We start from the raw sequence: 15,631 nt of genomic DNA, 5'->3' as shown, positions 1-15,631 counted from the left end.
ACTAACACAGCATTATAAAGCAATTATACTCCAATAAAGATGTTTAAAAATTTTTTTTTAATTAAAAAAAGAAAGTGTTGAAGACGTATTGTTTCTAGCAGACAGGGGTTGCCTTCTCTTCCCTTCCAGAAGTTGCTGATGAGTTATAGGCCACAGGGGCTGGACACTGGGAGGTCCTACAGGAAGAAAACCTCCCATGATGCTCCAGAGACTACTGTATCAGAGCCAGGGCAGGGCTGTCTATTTACTCCTTTCAGAGACAACTTGTTCTGACAGTTGGGTTTATAAGTCTAGGTCCACTTAACCTGCCAAGGGAGATGCTGGAGGGAGCGTTCACTTGGGATTCATTCTGGGGTGGCCTTTTAAGTATCCACCCTGGCAAAGACAGGTTCTGCTGGAGGTTTTGTGTTTGCTTTCTCATGGCACTGCTCTCCCTCCCAAAACTCACTTCTCTCGTCTTCTGTCTATATAATATCCTCAAACAAATGACAAACTTCAGGTACACATAACTGCTTTGCTATTTACAGATCATTTGCAATGTAAATACGATGAGCTCAAGATTATTCTTGTGTAAAGTGCTAACAAATATTTGTTCTGCTGAGGAGAGACCCAGCCCTCCTGGCTAAGAACTGCCTCCGTGAGGCCCTGAGGGCTCTGACTCTCTGTGTTCCCCTCACACTTTGGCAGCTGAGACAGCTGACCTCCTAACTCAGTGAAATCGAAAAACTACTTAGTCACAAATGGATAGTTAAACAGGTTCATTCCTGGGCTTCTCTCAGTCTGTGCTTCTAAAACAGAATTAGTTTAGGAATAAACCTGTGCTTTCCTTCATGTCCTTGCTGGGTCAGAGCGGCCTGTACCTGAAGCTGTCCTAAAGTAGCAGTGACCACTGTTTGCTGAGCCCTCCAGACCCTCTCCTGAATGCATGGTGCTGAAGGCATCCTGGGGTCAAGGTTCCACTAAAAGCCACAGTGAAATCTCCCGAGGAAAGGAAATGACAGGGGTAAGTTCCTGAATGACATCGGTCTGGGGAAGAGCTTCTCCACAAGTGAAATACCAAAGTATGCTCCGTCGGTATGGGGCTGGGGAGGGAAGGTTGGCTCCAAATCCGTGGATGCTCAAGCCCCTTATGTAAAATGTCAAGGTACAGTCTGCCCTCCCTCATATCCGTGAGTGTGGAACCCACGGGCCAGGGCGGCTGACTGTATCGCGACCCTTTGTGGCCTCCCATTGCTCATGGGCTGTGCTCTAGGTGTTGTGACGCACCCCAAGTCACTCTATCTCACTCCCTCTCCCTTTCTCTCTAAGACCCAGCCGCACTCCCTACACACCCTCCCAGAACAAGGTCTGAGCTGCCTTCAGCCTGCACCTCGTTTTGGCTCTTCTCTCTGCTTAGATCATACCATGCCATCCTTCAGATCTTGGCCCAAGAGTCAATTCCTCAGGAATTGTTATAATTTTGCAGCTGTCTATTTGATTGTCTCTCTCCCGTGACAAAATTGTAAGCCCCTGAGGGCAAGGGCTGGAAATATTTCCTCTCCCCATCTTGCCTTCAACAGTGTCTGGGACATACTAGACATGTAATACGCGTTAAAGGAATGAATAAATGAAACTAAGACTCAACTCAGCTCGGTCACTTCTAAACCATGTTTTCTTAAACGGACATTTGCTGGAAAGAGAAAGCCCAGTCACAGAAAGAGTTAGGGGAAGGTCACTCAAGGTGAAGGGGTTACCCAGTCCAGAGAACCGCATGTTTGAGGAAGAGAAAGGCAGTCAGTGAGCAAGGGGGTGTGACTGGAGGCCACAGGGACTGCAGGCTCTGCTACTTACTAGCTGTGTGACCTCAGCCTCTCAAAGCCTCATCTAAAAATGAGGAGAACACCTACTTTATAGCATTGTTATAAAAATTATATAAAATAATCCATGAAAGTACTTAGCCTGGCACCTAGTAAAAAGTAACTAAAACTAATGTCTTGCAGGATCTGAGACCTTCAAAATATACAGACCTTTATCTAAGAGAGATTTTCTTTCTCTTTCTCCCCTTCCCCTGCCCGCTCTCTTCTCCACCCCCCCCTTTACTCCACCCCCTTCCTCTCTTTCCGTCTCTCTTCTGTCACTCTCTCCATCTCACCATCTCCCAACCTACTGAAGTATATTTGCAGATTCACTGGCTGTGACCTCGACATTGCCTGCATTCCCACTCCACCACATCCCCCATCACACGCACACAGGCACACAGGCACACACACACACACACAGAGAGATATACTCTGTGGCAATGTAATCCCTATAAATTCCGGGTTCCTGTGCTGTTTAGCTGATCACTGCTTTAAAATAAATCGAAAAGACAGAAAGAAACACACTAAATCCTCATTTAACTTTGCCGAGGTGTTTTTAACTTTTATCTTCAAATATCTGGGACTTCAAAGTTTCTCTGTACATGCAGTTTAGGAAAAAAGGCAAACTAACAGAGAAAACATCAATAAGAAAAACAGTTTATTTGGCAATGGTGCAGAAATATGCTGCCTGAGGCTACTAGTCATGAAAATACATCAAAAAGAGAGCCCAGAAAAGCCTTCAACTATCAGGTAAAAGGATATCAAAGTCCTGCCTTTTCAAATTTGTAAATATTCAGGGAAAATTTTTTTAACTTAAATATGATGGAGACATCCTCGTCTATACATGCTTGGGGGGCATACCAGCAGCACGCTCGTCATCTCTAAGGATGGAATGTCAATATTCCGTATCAGTTTTCTTCAGTTAAATAGCTAGTGGCAGCAGAAAACTTCAGTTTCAAGCTCATGGGTTTTCCTATTTGCTGCTATAGGAGCCCATAAACATATGTATCTTTGGAAAACTATCATGTGTTTTCAACTTCCTGAAGAATTCTTGTAAAATATAACTGAACCACATTACCCTTTGTCCTGAGCTTTTATTCCACTAATGGACAAATTGGGAGGAGGCTGAGAACAAATGTGCTATTAATTACCCAGATGGCTTTTTAATAGAACCTTGGATTATTCTTCAGCCACTAAACATTGTCCAGAAATTTCTTAATAATGTTGGTGTGCAAGGCATTCCTTCCAGGAGAATAAAGATCTCATTGACTGGCAGGCTCAGTTATGTCAGGTTACTTTAGGAGACGGTGGACAAAAGGTGGGTATTGTATAGACCAGAGAGAATGACAGACCATATCTGAGCTGCCCAGTCTCCCCAGCAATGACAGATTTTCTAATTCACTGCAGATTCTCACAAAACTGGGTGGTCAGCTTTGGAGAGAACCAACAGTGGGTCTATTGATTCTGGGTGGGAGCAACATAATTCTGAATTAACCTGAATTGATTCAATACAACAGAGAGCCTTGGTATCGGATTAAAATTAGGATTAATACATTAAATGTTAGGTCAGAATGTTAAGTCCCAGTGCTGAAAGACCTACATGAAGTTAAGTCAAAGCTCACACAGGCAGGTATTTTACCCAGAAGATAATTTGTACTTTTAGACTCTAGGAATGCATCACTCAAAATCCACTGGCACAGATGAAGCCTTTTATGATACTGTGTTTTCTGTTATGGCTTTTTTCCTGCTATGGTTATAAACAGTCATTTTGAATGTGTGCCTCTTAAGTTCATCATATATATATATATATATATGTGTGTGTGTGTGTGTGTGTGTGTGTGTATATATATATATATATATATATATATATATATGTTGAATGGGAGAGAGAGAGAGAAGCTTTCATCTGACACAGTAATAATTGAGAGACAGCCTGGCTCACTTTTTGTTCCCGCTTTTGTAAAATTATCTCGCCAGGGGCAAAATCTGCTTCGGGCTTTCCAAGTAGGCAGCAATTAACTTTCACTGTGCTCTTTTGCAGACGCATGCTCCTGTTGTTAAATCATGAAGGATGCAAACTACCATTTTGAATATGTTTTCCCAACCATGAAATGAAGGTATTTATATTTAGGAAAATAAGAAGAAATCTAAATACCTCACAGTTTCCTGGAGTAATTATTTTTTTTCTTTTTTTTTTTTAACCAAGACCGATTGAATTTATTTTTAATAAGAATTGTATATACTTAAGGTTTACAATATGCTGATTTGATATACATATACATAGTGAAATGATTACTACAGTCAAGCCAATTAACGTATCATCTCCTCACATAGTTACCTTTTGTGTGTGTGCGTGATAAGAGCACCTAAACTCTATTCTCTTAGCAAATTTCCAGTATTCAATACAGTATTATTAACTATAGTCATCATGCTGTACATTAGATCTCCTGGAGTAATTATTTTAACAAAAATTTTAAACCCTCTTGATTTTCAAACCATATTAAAAAATATACAAGTAACTATGTTTACAGAAAAGAATATGAACATTTGTTGCAAAATACAAGTCCTAGTGCAACAAATAGTTCCCAAATGAGCTGAGGTAACACTACAGTATCTGAAACCAATAAAACTAAATGTGACGTTTTGCTGAAGAATATTTAACATCACTTGGATACCTTCCTCTCACTGTATAATTTGTCTTGACTAAAAGAATGACAAGATAAAGGATTGAAATGACCTTTAACAGTTATCTAACACATTTAAGAGTACTTCTTTCATTTAAAAAACTGAGATGCTTATCCTTAAATCTTGATAATTTATAAAATACACCTCTTAGTCTGGCTCTTTCTTTTGACCTTCCTCTATTCTCTTTGTCATGTGATCACCCTAAAACGTAATCAATAAGGGAATTTTTAATAAATATGAGACGACTTCGTCACATTGTCATTTAAAAGCATCACTTGTTAGCAGTCATAATGGTGAGTCCATTCTGCCTTCACCTAGTCAGGATATATGTTCAGGTCTTCAGATGGACCTGATCTTAAGTAACTTCTGATTTATAGTTTCACTTTGGGGTTTACCTGCCAGGGGCTCTTTGCCAAGTCTTACTAACTGAAAAAGAGTTTCCGTTTCGATCCGAGTTTGTTTTCTCAGTACTGCCTCCGGCCCCTATTTCTGGCACCTGCACACTGACCCCTAGTGGCGGAAACTAGACCCTACACAATCTCTTGAGTTTCAATTTATACCCCCTTCAGCTTTCAGTTGAAGTTCTCAACTTCCCTTCCTGAACCACTCTGTATTAAAACCCATCGGTCTTGTATCCCATTCTCAGAGTCCTGCTGGGTAATTCAGTTAACTAATTTAACATAAATTGTGAATGTGAATTTCCCTTCCCTCCCCCAGTGTTGCAACGTTTTACATCAAAGGAGTGTGTCATACGTGCCGGGACAGAGGAAAAACTTTTGAGAAGGGGACCTTCTCAGGCAGATCACGTCACAGAGGTCTTCCATTCAACATCCTCCTAAGACAGGCCTGAACTAATGACACTTCCTGGAGTCGTATAATAAGAACAAGAGCTTTAGAATCAGGCTTCAGTTTAATCCTGAATTCTTGGTTTACTAGCACTGTGGTCAGAGAAGTAACTTCTCGTCCTGAGTTCTCAGTTTGACTATTTGTAAAAAGAGAACAATGATATTTTCCTCTGAAGGACTGTTGTAGGGACTATAGATGCAAAGCACCTGGAATATAAGTTCTCAAATAAATGTTTGACATTATTCTTTCCAATGGAGAGATGGGGTCACCTATTTGTGATGATCTTTTTTTTTTTCAAAAACTAAGTATTCAGGACATGAAAAGTGTAAATGACATAGGACAAAAGGACAAAAATATTTGAGGTAAAGATTGTCCCCCCCAAAATCTGAGTCTTAGAGGTAAGATGTCTGTAGTGTCTGCTACACTCTTGGAAAAGTGTTACTTGGAGTTGGAGGATGCCTTACACAGGATAGAGCTAGAGCACAAAGTACAGGATGGCATGTCTGCTTTTCAGTTGTAGTAAGTCTGAGGGCTGCTGAGTGTAGCTTCCAAAAGAAGGCTAGTTAACACCAAATCAGATTTCTAAATAAGCCCAGAGAACAGGCAACTCTGACAAATGCACAAGTGTTCAGAAGATGTTTGTTTACACAGACATCCTCTAACACTGTAAATAAGATAATAAGAATGCACACTCCTTTGCAGCAGTCATAAAAGCTAGAATGGAGTTAGGTAGTGTCTAGACGCCTTTGATCAAAAAGCAGGGATTAGTGGTTGCTGAATTTACTAACACAATTTTCTTTCCTTTTCTCCAATTATTTCTATTTCCAGCCTTCACTTTTAGGATTTAGTTACAGCATCTTGCACTGCTTAGTCAGCAGACATGTGCCATTTGGGGGATGCCATGATTCCCCTTTTTCAAAATTAAATTTTGAAGCCAGAAGTGTCAAGTTTCATTTCTCATGTAATTCTATGAGACTTTACTCAGCATTATAAGACCAAGTCAGTACCCAATGGTTGTCACTTTTCCAGGCATCAAGCATACACTGAGTCATGCCCAAGGTCTTGCTATAAATTACTTGCCCATGCACTATCTACTACAAACCTTTATCAGTTAAGTAAATACTCAACAATAAAACATGGAGAGATACACGCTAATATCCATAATAAATGTAGAGTTTAGTTAGAGAAATTCAATATACGCAAATTAACAATGATAAAGTCTTATGGTATAAATTATACCAAAACATCACTGTAACACTTTTTAATCATTAAGTGTTCCTTAAGAAAATAATCTGTACCAAAGGCCATGCTGGCAGATATTTTCTCTTCCTGCATTGTTTGTTTCATCTAATGTTGAATTCCCAACAGATCAGGATTTAATAACAGACCACCCATCATAGGTGGCCCTGCATTTGCAATTGTCAAGTATCAGAGAAGCTCTTTCATTATGAGACAGGCTTAACTGTAAGACTGCCTGAAGACATGGACCCAGGGGGCAATTTTACAGACAGATTTCTGTGTATCTGCTTGTATGCCAGGGGGATGTGATATAAAGGGACAACCTAGACCCTTTCTTCTGAAGCTCATAGTAAGTGAACACTCTGATTGTCTTCTCTCCTCAAACTCTTCCTTACTTGCTGCTGCTAACTGGTCATCCCTTCGCAGAGAGGTGGCTCCTGGGCAGAGATGTAACTGCTGCTGAGAGAAAAGAAATTCCTTCTTCAACCCTAGCTGCTATAGGATGTAAACTGAGACTCACAGGGAACTGAGAGCATAAAAAAGATGAGGGGCTTCCCTGGTGGCGCAGTGGTTGAGAGTCCACCTGCCGATGCAGGGGACACAGGTTCGTGCCCCGGTCCGGGAGGATCCCACATGCCGCGGAGCGGCTGGGCCCGTGAGCCATGGCCGCTGAGCTTGCGCGTCCGGAGCCTGTGCTCCGCAACGGGAGAGGCCACAACAGTGAGAGGCCTGCGTACCGCAAAAAAAAAAACAAACAAAAAAGATGAGGTGTGGTCTTCGTAGCGATGATCCATAGCTGTGGTGAATTTTCCCTGCCTGGAGTAAGAACTGAAAACTCAAATAAGACCAATACTCTCATTTACTCTTTTTTCCTGGGTACTTTTTCCTTACAATTTTATATCCTTAATATTCTAGAAAAGATCATTTGCAGGGTTTTTTGACTCACAGAGTTTTCCTGTGTTTGGCAAAATTCTTTGTTCTCTAGAACAACCCCATTGTTTTTCTTTTAGGCTAGATGATTATATTTATACTGTTTATGGGATATTATCTGATTATAAAGCTGGATTTGTTCTTTTTAACACTTCTGTAATAGATCCTTCCTCAGATGAAAATCTGGTTTGGGTGTAGCTCTCTAAAATGAAATGCAACTATTTGGGGGGGCACGGAAATAATTCTCTCAATCTCTGAGAAATACAGGTTTGCCTGATGTATACATGGAAGATGAACATTCTGCACAAGACAAAGACTCAGAGAAACATGTTGCTTTCACGAATTATGCGAACTTTAGACAATTATGAAACATTTTTATTTATTCTTTTCAGAAAAAACTCAGAAGTACAAGCCCGAATTATTAAAAGTACTGATGTGTGCTAATTAATAAGAAAGTTAACCAGAATATAACTTTACTAAGAGTATTTTTCCTATTATAAGAAAAAATAAAAATCTGAAAGCATTTTGTTACTGTAGCATTCACTACAGTAACAAAATTATCAAGTTTTAAAATTAGACTTTAATTTAAAATGTCATTTCTGTAGTTCCTGATCTCTGAAAATTTTCATAAGTCTTTATCTAGAAATATGGTACCCAAATCTCTAAGCTCCTAGCCCAGGATTTTAACAATGAAGCTTCACTTAGAATTTCTTTCCTCAAGGCCTGTTAATCACATGGTAAAGAGAAGAAGAAAGCAAATTTTGGTAAAGAAAGACCTATAACCTTTCGTTGCTATTCAAAAGGAAAAATCTTTTGGCAGTTGGTGACATTGTTTAAAATGTAAATATTTGAATTTGATATAACTTTGTATTCAGCCAAATATTTACCTTTTTTAAACTGGCTTCCAAAAAAAATTGTCCCAGCTTTCCCTTAATGTTTGAATCAAAACGTATGTTAAGAAAAATGAAATCTATACACTCCTAGTTTATTCTTTTTAATTCTTCAACATTTTTTTGGAAGATCATCTGGCAGCCAAAAAGCCTTAATCCATTTCCAGATTTTGTCATTTGATTATTAAATTGTATTTGGCCAACAGTTGTTAAATCATAAGTTTAGAAAACAGTATTTATCGCAATCCTGAACCCTGTGGATCTTAAGCACTTTAATGAATGAATAAACGAATGAGTCAATGACAAGCGGGGAACAACTCAAAACCATCCAGATAATACTTAAATAGGTTTCTAAACTCTATCAGTAAGTAGTGATTAAAAATTTTATCCATGCTGTACACCCTAAACTTATACAGTGCTGTTATGACCATTACATCTCAATAAAAATGGGAAAAAAAAGAAAATATTATCCCAGCGCCAAAGAAAACCTTTCCTTCCTTCAAGCATTAATTTGGCCAATATAAATACAATTTTCATTCATTTTCTAGGCTCTATTATAAATTCCCATATGCTCTACATAAGCCATTTTTTGAAATGTAAATCTCTCCAAACTTTGAAATAATGCATATATTTACTAAAAGTATGGAAAATATTGGCAAAATGAAACTTCCCATTTAAAATGGGAATATAAGAGAAAAAGTTGCTAAGACTTATGAGCTGACCACAGAATGTGAACCTAGAACTCATCAACAGCTACCATCTACTAAGAGCTTATTATGTGCCAGGCACTTTGCTCTTTGCACCATATGTATTATTTCATTTAATCCTCATGAAAACCCTAAGAGGTCAGTAATACTTTTATCCCCATTTTGCAGATCTGAAAACTGAAGTTTAAACAGATTGAGTGACTGATTCCAGGTTACACAGTTGGTGAGGTGAGCCCTGGTTTGAACCTCAGGACTATGTGTCCACAGCTGGCACCCTTAAGTATTCTTAAATGAAACTGCAGTGGGGAAGACCTTTAAAGTCACAGAACGCAGCTGTCACTACAACAAGCAGTCACCACCCCCTCCATAGGATTTTCCCAACCCACCCTGCCACTTGGACTATTGCTCACTCCTTTGCCTGTGGGCTGTTTTTAGGTTACCAAGGAAGGTAAGTAAGAGATTAATGTCAAGGCTCCTGTAAAACATAATGCCATAAAGGGACTCTAATCTGAATCCAGATTTTACCCAGGCAGATCATAGAGATGTTCCTGGGGAACCACAAAATCAAATATAGTTATCACCTATGATCACTTTTTAACTAGCTGCAAGGTGATGTGTTTCTAGGATACAAGGAAACATCTTGTGCCTCTATTACCCTAGGACTAGACTGATCCCACTTATTACAGCAAGAGCTTGCATATGTCACTTTCTTAATTTACAGAAAGACTAGGCAATGTCATAGATGAAAGTAGGACTGTTCAATAAGCACATTACCCAAATGGAAAAAAAAAAAACCCATTTCAATGACAGAAATCATGATTTAAGAGCACCATGGTTCCTATCTAGGTGGCAGTTAAGAGAGTTTGGGAGAAAACATCATTCCCTTCTCAGCAGATACATCGATTGTTATTTCCAGTCCACAACTTGTCCGGTTATACTTCTCCAGGTTGCCCCTCCAAGAAAAACAAAGTGAATACCTAGTAATCATGAACTGAAAGTAGCCAAATTGTAGAACAAAAGCAAATACTGGTTTTGTGGTTAGACAGACAATTTATCAAAGGGAGATTCATACCTCTGAGTCCAGAGAGAGAGCGGTAACTTTCCGCAGGGGTAGCATTTGCAATTACTCCCAAGACTTGTAATAAGAATGTAGAAGTTTTAAGACCATTATCAATCAGAACCACTTCCACATCTAGTTTTAAGATCGGAGGAGACACTCAGTTTCCAAGAAACTCAGTTCCTTCACTTGGGGTTTCTAAGCAGTAAACCTCCCTCATCAGGTTGAATTGGCCACAGTTTCCAACCCAGATTTAGTTCTTTGTTTTCGTAAGGAAATCTATTCCCCTCTTCAGATGCTCTGTCTCTGTTCACTTGCTCTGGAGTGATTGTGTTTTGTTTTCAATTTTGTTGAAATGATAAACCTGCTCAGGACCAAACTCACAGCCAAACTCAGAAGCCTACCTCAGACCACCTCTTACCTGGAGATAACCTTCATCTTCTCCTTTCTAGATATAAATCCTACATATCTTTAAAAACAGCTCAAGTCCCCTTTCTCTATTGAAACTTTCTATGATAATTCTCATGCGAGGTGTTTGCTTCTTCCTGTGCCTCTACCCCTCTGTAGCACTCATGTGGCATCATCATGCATTTCCTGGCAGAGTTAATGATTTTTTTATATCTAAACATCATAATTTCACTTAAATATCACTTTCTCCACTGAAGGGACAGACGACAAAATCAGTCGAAATCGTCCCCAAATTGCACCTGCTTCAGTGCCTTCCACACGGTACCTGCTCGTTAAGTGAGAATCTGAGTTCTCCGTACTAGACAGGTCTTTGTGCTACAGTTACTGGGCTTGGGTTGATGCTCTTTAAAATGAAACCTGACACAGACCTACTTGAGAATGGACTTGAGGATATGGGGAGGGGGAAGGGTAAGCTGTGACAAAGCGAAAGAGAGGCATGGACATATATACAGTACCAAACGTAAGGTAGATAGATAGTGGGAAGCAGCCACATAGCACAGGGAGATCAGCTCGGTGGTTTGTGACCGCCTGGAGGGGTGGGATAGGGAGGGTGGGAGGGAGGGAGACGCAAGAGGGAAGGGATAGGGGAACAGATGTATATGTATGACTGATTCACTTTGTTATAAAGCAGAAACTAATAAAATAAAATAAAATAAAATAAAATAAAATAAAATGGAACCTGAAGAATCCAGATAAACAATGAAATCTCAGAGAGCCCAGCTGCTAAGAGCTAATCCAGGGGCCTTGGGACAACTCCAGAGATCTGGGTTAAGACTGGTTACTCCTCTCTCCACCATTATGATGTTTCACAGTCAGATTGTTATATATTGTTTTTCTTTCTCACAAGAAAAATTATTTTCACAAAATAGATTTATGTGTACCATCTTTGGTATTTTTTCCCCTGAACCAGCATCTTCAAGAGCTGGCATTGGGTTTTCTCTAAGTAGAGTTAACTCCAGATCCTGGACTTGTCTTTAGGTTGGACTTGGGCAACATTTTGAAATTAGAAAATAATAAAGCTGGTGGTTCCTCAAAAAGTTAAACATAGATTTACCATATGACTCAACAATTCCACCCTTATGTATATACCCAAAAAATTAAAAAAAGGCACACAATCAAATACTTGCACACAGACGTTCATAACAGCACAATTCACAGGAGCCCAAAGATCCACCAATGGATAATGATAAGCAAAATGTATTAGGTACCAAAGGTGGAATATTACTCAGACATAAAAATGAGTGAAGTACTGATACATGCTATAAGCTCAAAAGTATTATGCTAAGCCAAAGAAGCCATTCCCAAAAGATCACATACTGTATGATCCCATTTGTATGAAATATCCAGAATAGGTAAATCCATAGAGATGAAAAGAAGATTGGTAGTTGCCAAAGGCTGGTGGGAAGGGGATAGGGGAGTGATTGCTAAATGGATACAAAGTTTTATTTTGAGCTGATGAAAAATCTTTTATAGCTAGATACAGGTGGTGGTTACACAACATTGTGAAGATACTGAATGCCATTGAATTGTACACATTAAAATGGTTAAAAATAGGGCTTCCCTGGTGGCGCAGTGGTTGAGAGTCCACCTGCCGATGCAGGGGACACGGGTTCGTGCCCCGGTCCGGGAAGATCCCACATGCCGCGGAGCGGCTGGGCCCGTGAGCCATGGCCGCTGAGCCTGCGCGTCCAGAGCCTGTGCTCCGCAACGGGAGAGGCCACAGCAGTGAGAGGCCCGCGTAACGCAAAAAAGAAAAAGAAAAAAAAAAAAAAGGTTAAAAATAGAACTACCATATGACCCAGCAATCCCACTACTGGGCATATACCCTGAGAAAACCTATAATTAGAAAGGACACATGGGACTTCCCTGGTGGCTCAGTGGTTAAGAATCTGCCTGCCAATGCATGGGACACGGGTTCAAGCCCTGCTACGGGAAGATCCCACGTGCCACAGAGCAGCTAAGCCTGTGCACCACAACTACTGAGCCTGTACTCTAGAGCCTGCAAGCCACAACAACTGAGCCCACGTGCCACAACTACTGAAGCCCACGTGCCTAGACCCTGTGCTCCGCAACAGGAGAAGCCACCACAGTTAGAAGCCCGTGCACCTCAACAAAGAGTAGCTCCTGCTCGCTGCAACTAGAGAAAGCCTGTACACATCAATGAAGATCCAAAGTAACCAAAAATAAATAAATAAAAAAATTTTTAAAAAGGACATATGTACCCCAATGTTCATTGCAGCATAATTTACAATAGCCAGGATGTGGAAACAACCTAAATGTCCAACGATAGATGAATGGATAAAGAAGATGTGGTACATATATACAAAGGAATATTACTCAGCTTCAAAAAAAATTGTCCCAGTTTTCCCTTGATTTTTGAATCAAAACGTATGTTAAGAAAAATGAAATCTATACACTCCTAGTTTATTCCTTTTAATTCTTCAAAAAGGAGCAAAATTGGGTCATTTGTAGAGATGTGGATGGACCTAGAGTCTGTCATACAGAGTGAAGTAAGCCAGAAAGAGAAAAACAAATATCATATATTAATGCATATATGCGGAATCTAGAAAAATGGTACAGATGAACGTATTTGTAGGGCAGGAATAGAGACGTAGAAAGAGAACAGACATGTGGACACAGGGTGGGAAGGGGAGGGTGGGACAAATTGGGAGATTAGGTTTGACATAAATACACTACCATGTATAAAATAGCCAGTGGGAACCTGCTGTATAGTATAGCACAGGGAGCTCTGCTCGGTGCTCTGTGACGACCTAGATGGGTGGGATGCAGGGGGTGAGAAGGAGGTCCAAGAGGGAGGGGATATAGGTATACATACAGCTGATTCACTTCATTGTACGGCAGAAACTAACACAACATCGTAAAGCAATTTTATTCCAATAAAAAATAAATAAATAAAATGGTTAATGTTATGTTGTATGGATTTCACTTCAATAAAAAACATAATAATAAAGCTTGTCTGGCACCCACAGTTCCTATTGCCCAAGGTGCTACAGAAGCAGAAAGAAGGCGAGCCTCACTCAAGCAGGGAAAACTTTCTGGAGACATTATATCTAAGCCAAGACCTGAAAGCCAAGTAGGATTTAAACTAAGTAGGGAAGGCAGATGTGGATGGGGGAAAGAGAGGGGAAGAGAAAATTATTCCAGGAAGATGTTGTGCATAGGGTGATTTAACAATATCACACTGACATAACTTATTTCTCCTCTCCCATAAAGTCAAATTAACAAACATGTATTCATCATCTACTCTGTGTGGGAGCCATGCTAGGTGCTGGAAGAAACAGTCCAAAACAAGGCATAGTCTTACAAGAGAAATAAAACTAGCATTTATTGAGCATCTCCTATATGATGGATGTTTTATACATATTATGCCAATTAATTCTTTAAACAGACCAAAGCAATGAGTATAATTAATCCTATGAAGCTAAATAACATGCTCAACATGGCACAGCTTGTAAATGGAAGAGACAAGAATTCAAATCTAAGTGTGTCTGACTCCAGAGCCCACCTTCTTGCCACTACAGCAGGACATAATTAGAGCTGCTGGAAGTTGAATAATTTGTTAAGCCATAAGCAGAAAGATGTCCTGCCACTACAGCAGGACATAATTAGAGCTGCTGGAAGTTGAATAATTTGTTAAGCCATAAGCAGAAAGATGTCCCAATATAGAGCACAATGCTCCCTGTCCGTGGTGAAGGACCTGGAAAGACCTGGGACCAGATCTGGAGAGAAACAGATGACCCAGATCCCAGATCCCGGGGCCAGAAAGTAGAGGTAACGAAGAAAAGGCTTGGACATCAACTGTTCCTGAAACTTCCCTGATCCCCATTGTACTGAGTGGAGGGAGCCTCTTCTCGGCACTTTGTCCTGACCCCATCAGAGCACTCCACAAATTCAGTGTTTGGTTTTATATTTTTATTCATATCCCAGTTCCATCACTTATTAGCTTTGGATAAATTACAGAAAGGTGCAACTCTCTGTGCCTTGGTTTACACATCTGAAAAACTAGAATAAAAGTAAAAATTCTGGATTAAATGAATTAATATATACAAAGGGCTTAAGTGTCTACAATACACAAGTGCTCAATAAATAGTGTTTTTGTTTTGGTTGTGGTTGTTGTATTACTATTTCCTTGCCAGGAATTCTCAGCTTCTCAAAAGTGAGGATAGTGTCTTTTTTTCTTATCTCCAGCCTCTAGCACAGAGGCTGGAACATAGTTGGTAAATGGCAGGTTCTGAGTCAAGGCAAACCCAGTACCATATTGCTTAGGGAGATTTTCAGGGCTGAGGCTACGACATCCCCTAAAATCTCACACTTTTGTTGTAAACCCCTTGACAACGATAAAATAGAGATTGTTGGTCACCAAATATTTATTGAGCACCTACTATCTGGCAGCCCCACCACTGGGGACACAGGGTTCTCTAAATTGCCAGGACTGAATTTAGTCCAAATGGTTGATTTATCATTCAGTTTAGACAGGGAAATAAATAAGAATACACACACTTGTACAGCCTCAAGAGAAATACCTGTGCAGTGTCAAAGTTTTGGCTATCATTACAAAGAAAACCTTGCTACCCATGTACAAAACAAACTATGATCCATTAACTCAGCACAGAAGTTCTTTTTGGCTCCAGAAAAGCTGGCACCCAAGCAAGTTTTGTAGTCACACTGCCAAAAAATACCTGGCCGATACATTTTAATGTCCTTCCTTGTTTTCTTTCGGACATATTTCAGTAATTGCCTGTCTGCAGGTACAAGATGCTTACAGGAAGTGATTAATCTTTCATGAGACATTCTACTATTCCTTAATGCAGTACGATAAAAGCTCAAAGGGACAGCCACAGTCGTGTCAGTGCATGTTTCAAGGAAAGGAAGTTTTAATGGGGGATAAATCTGATCACATGATAGCGGCCGATGATGAAATCTCTTTTTTAAAAGAAAGCAACACAACAG

The sequence above is a fragment of the Mesoplodon bidens genome (assembly GCF_964165515.1).
Source record: "Mesoplodon bidens genome assembly, chromosome: 16".
NCBI classification, from domain to species: Eukaryota; Metazoa; Chordata; class Mammalia; order Artiodactyla; family Ziphiidae; genus Mesoplodon; species Mesoplodon bidens.
The sequence above is the reverse complement of the archived record's forward strand: the minus strand, read 5'-3'. Positions refer to the sequence as shown.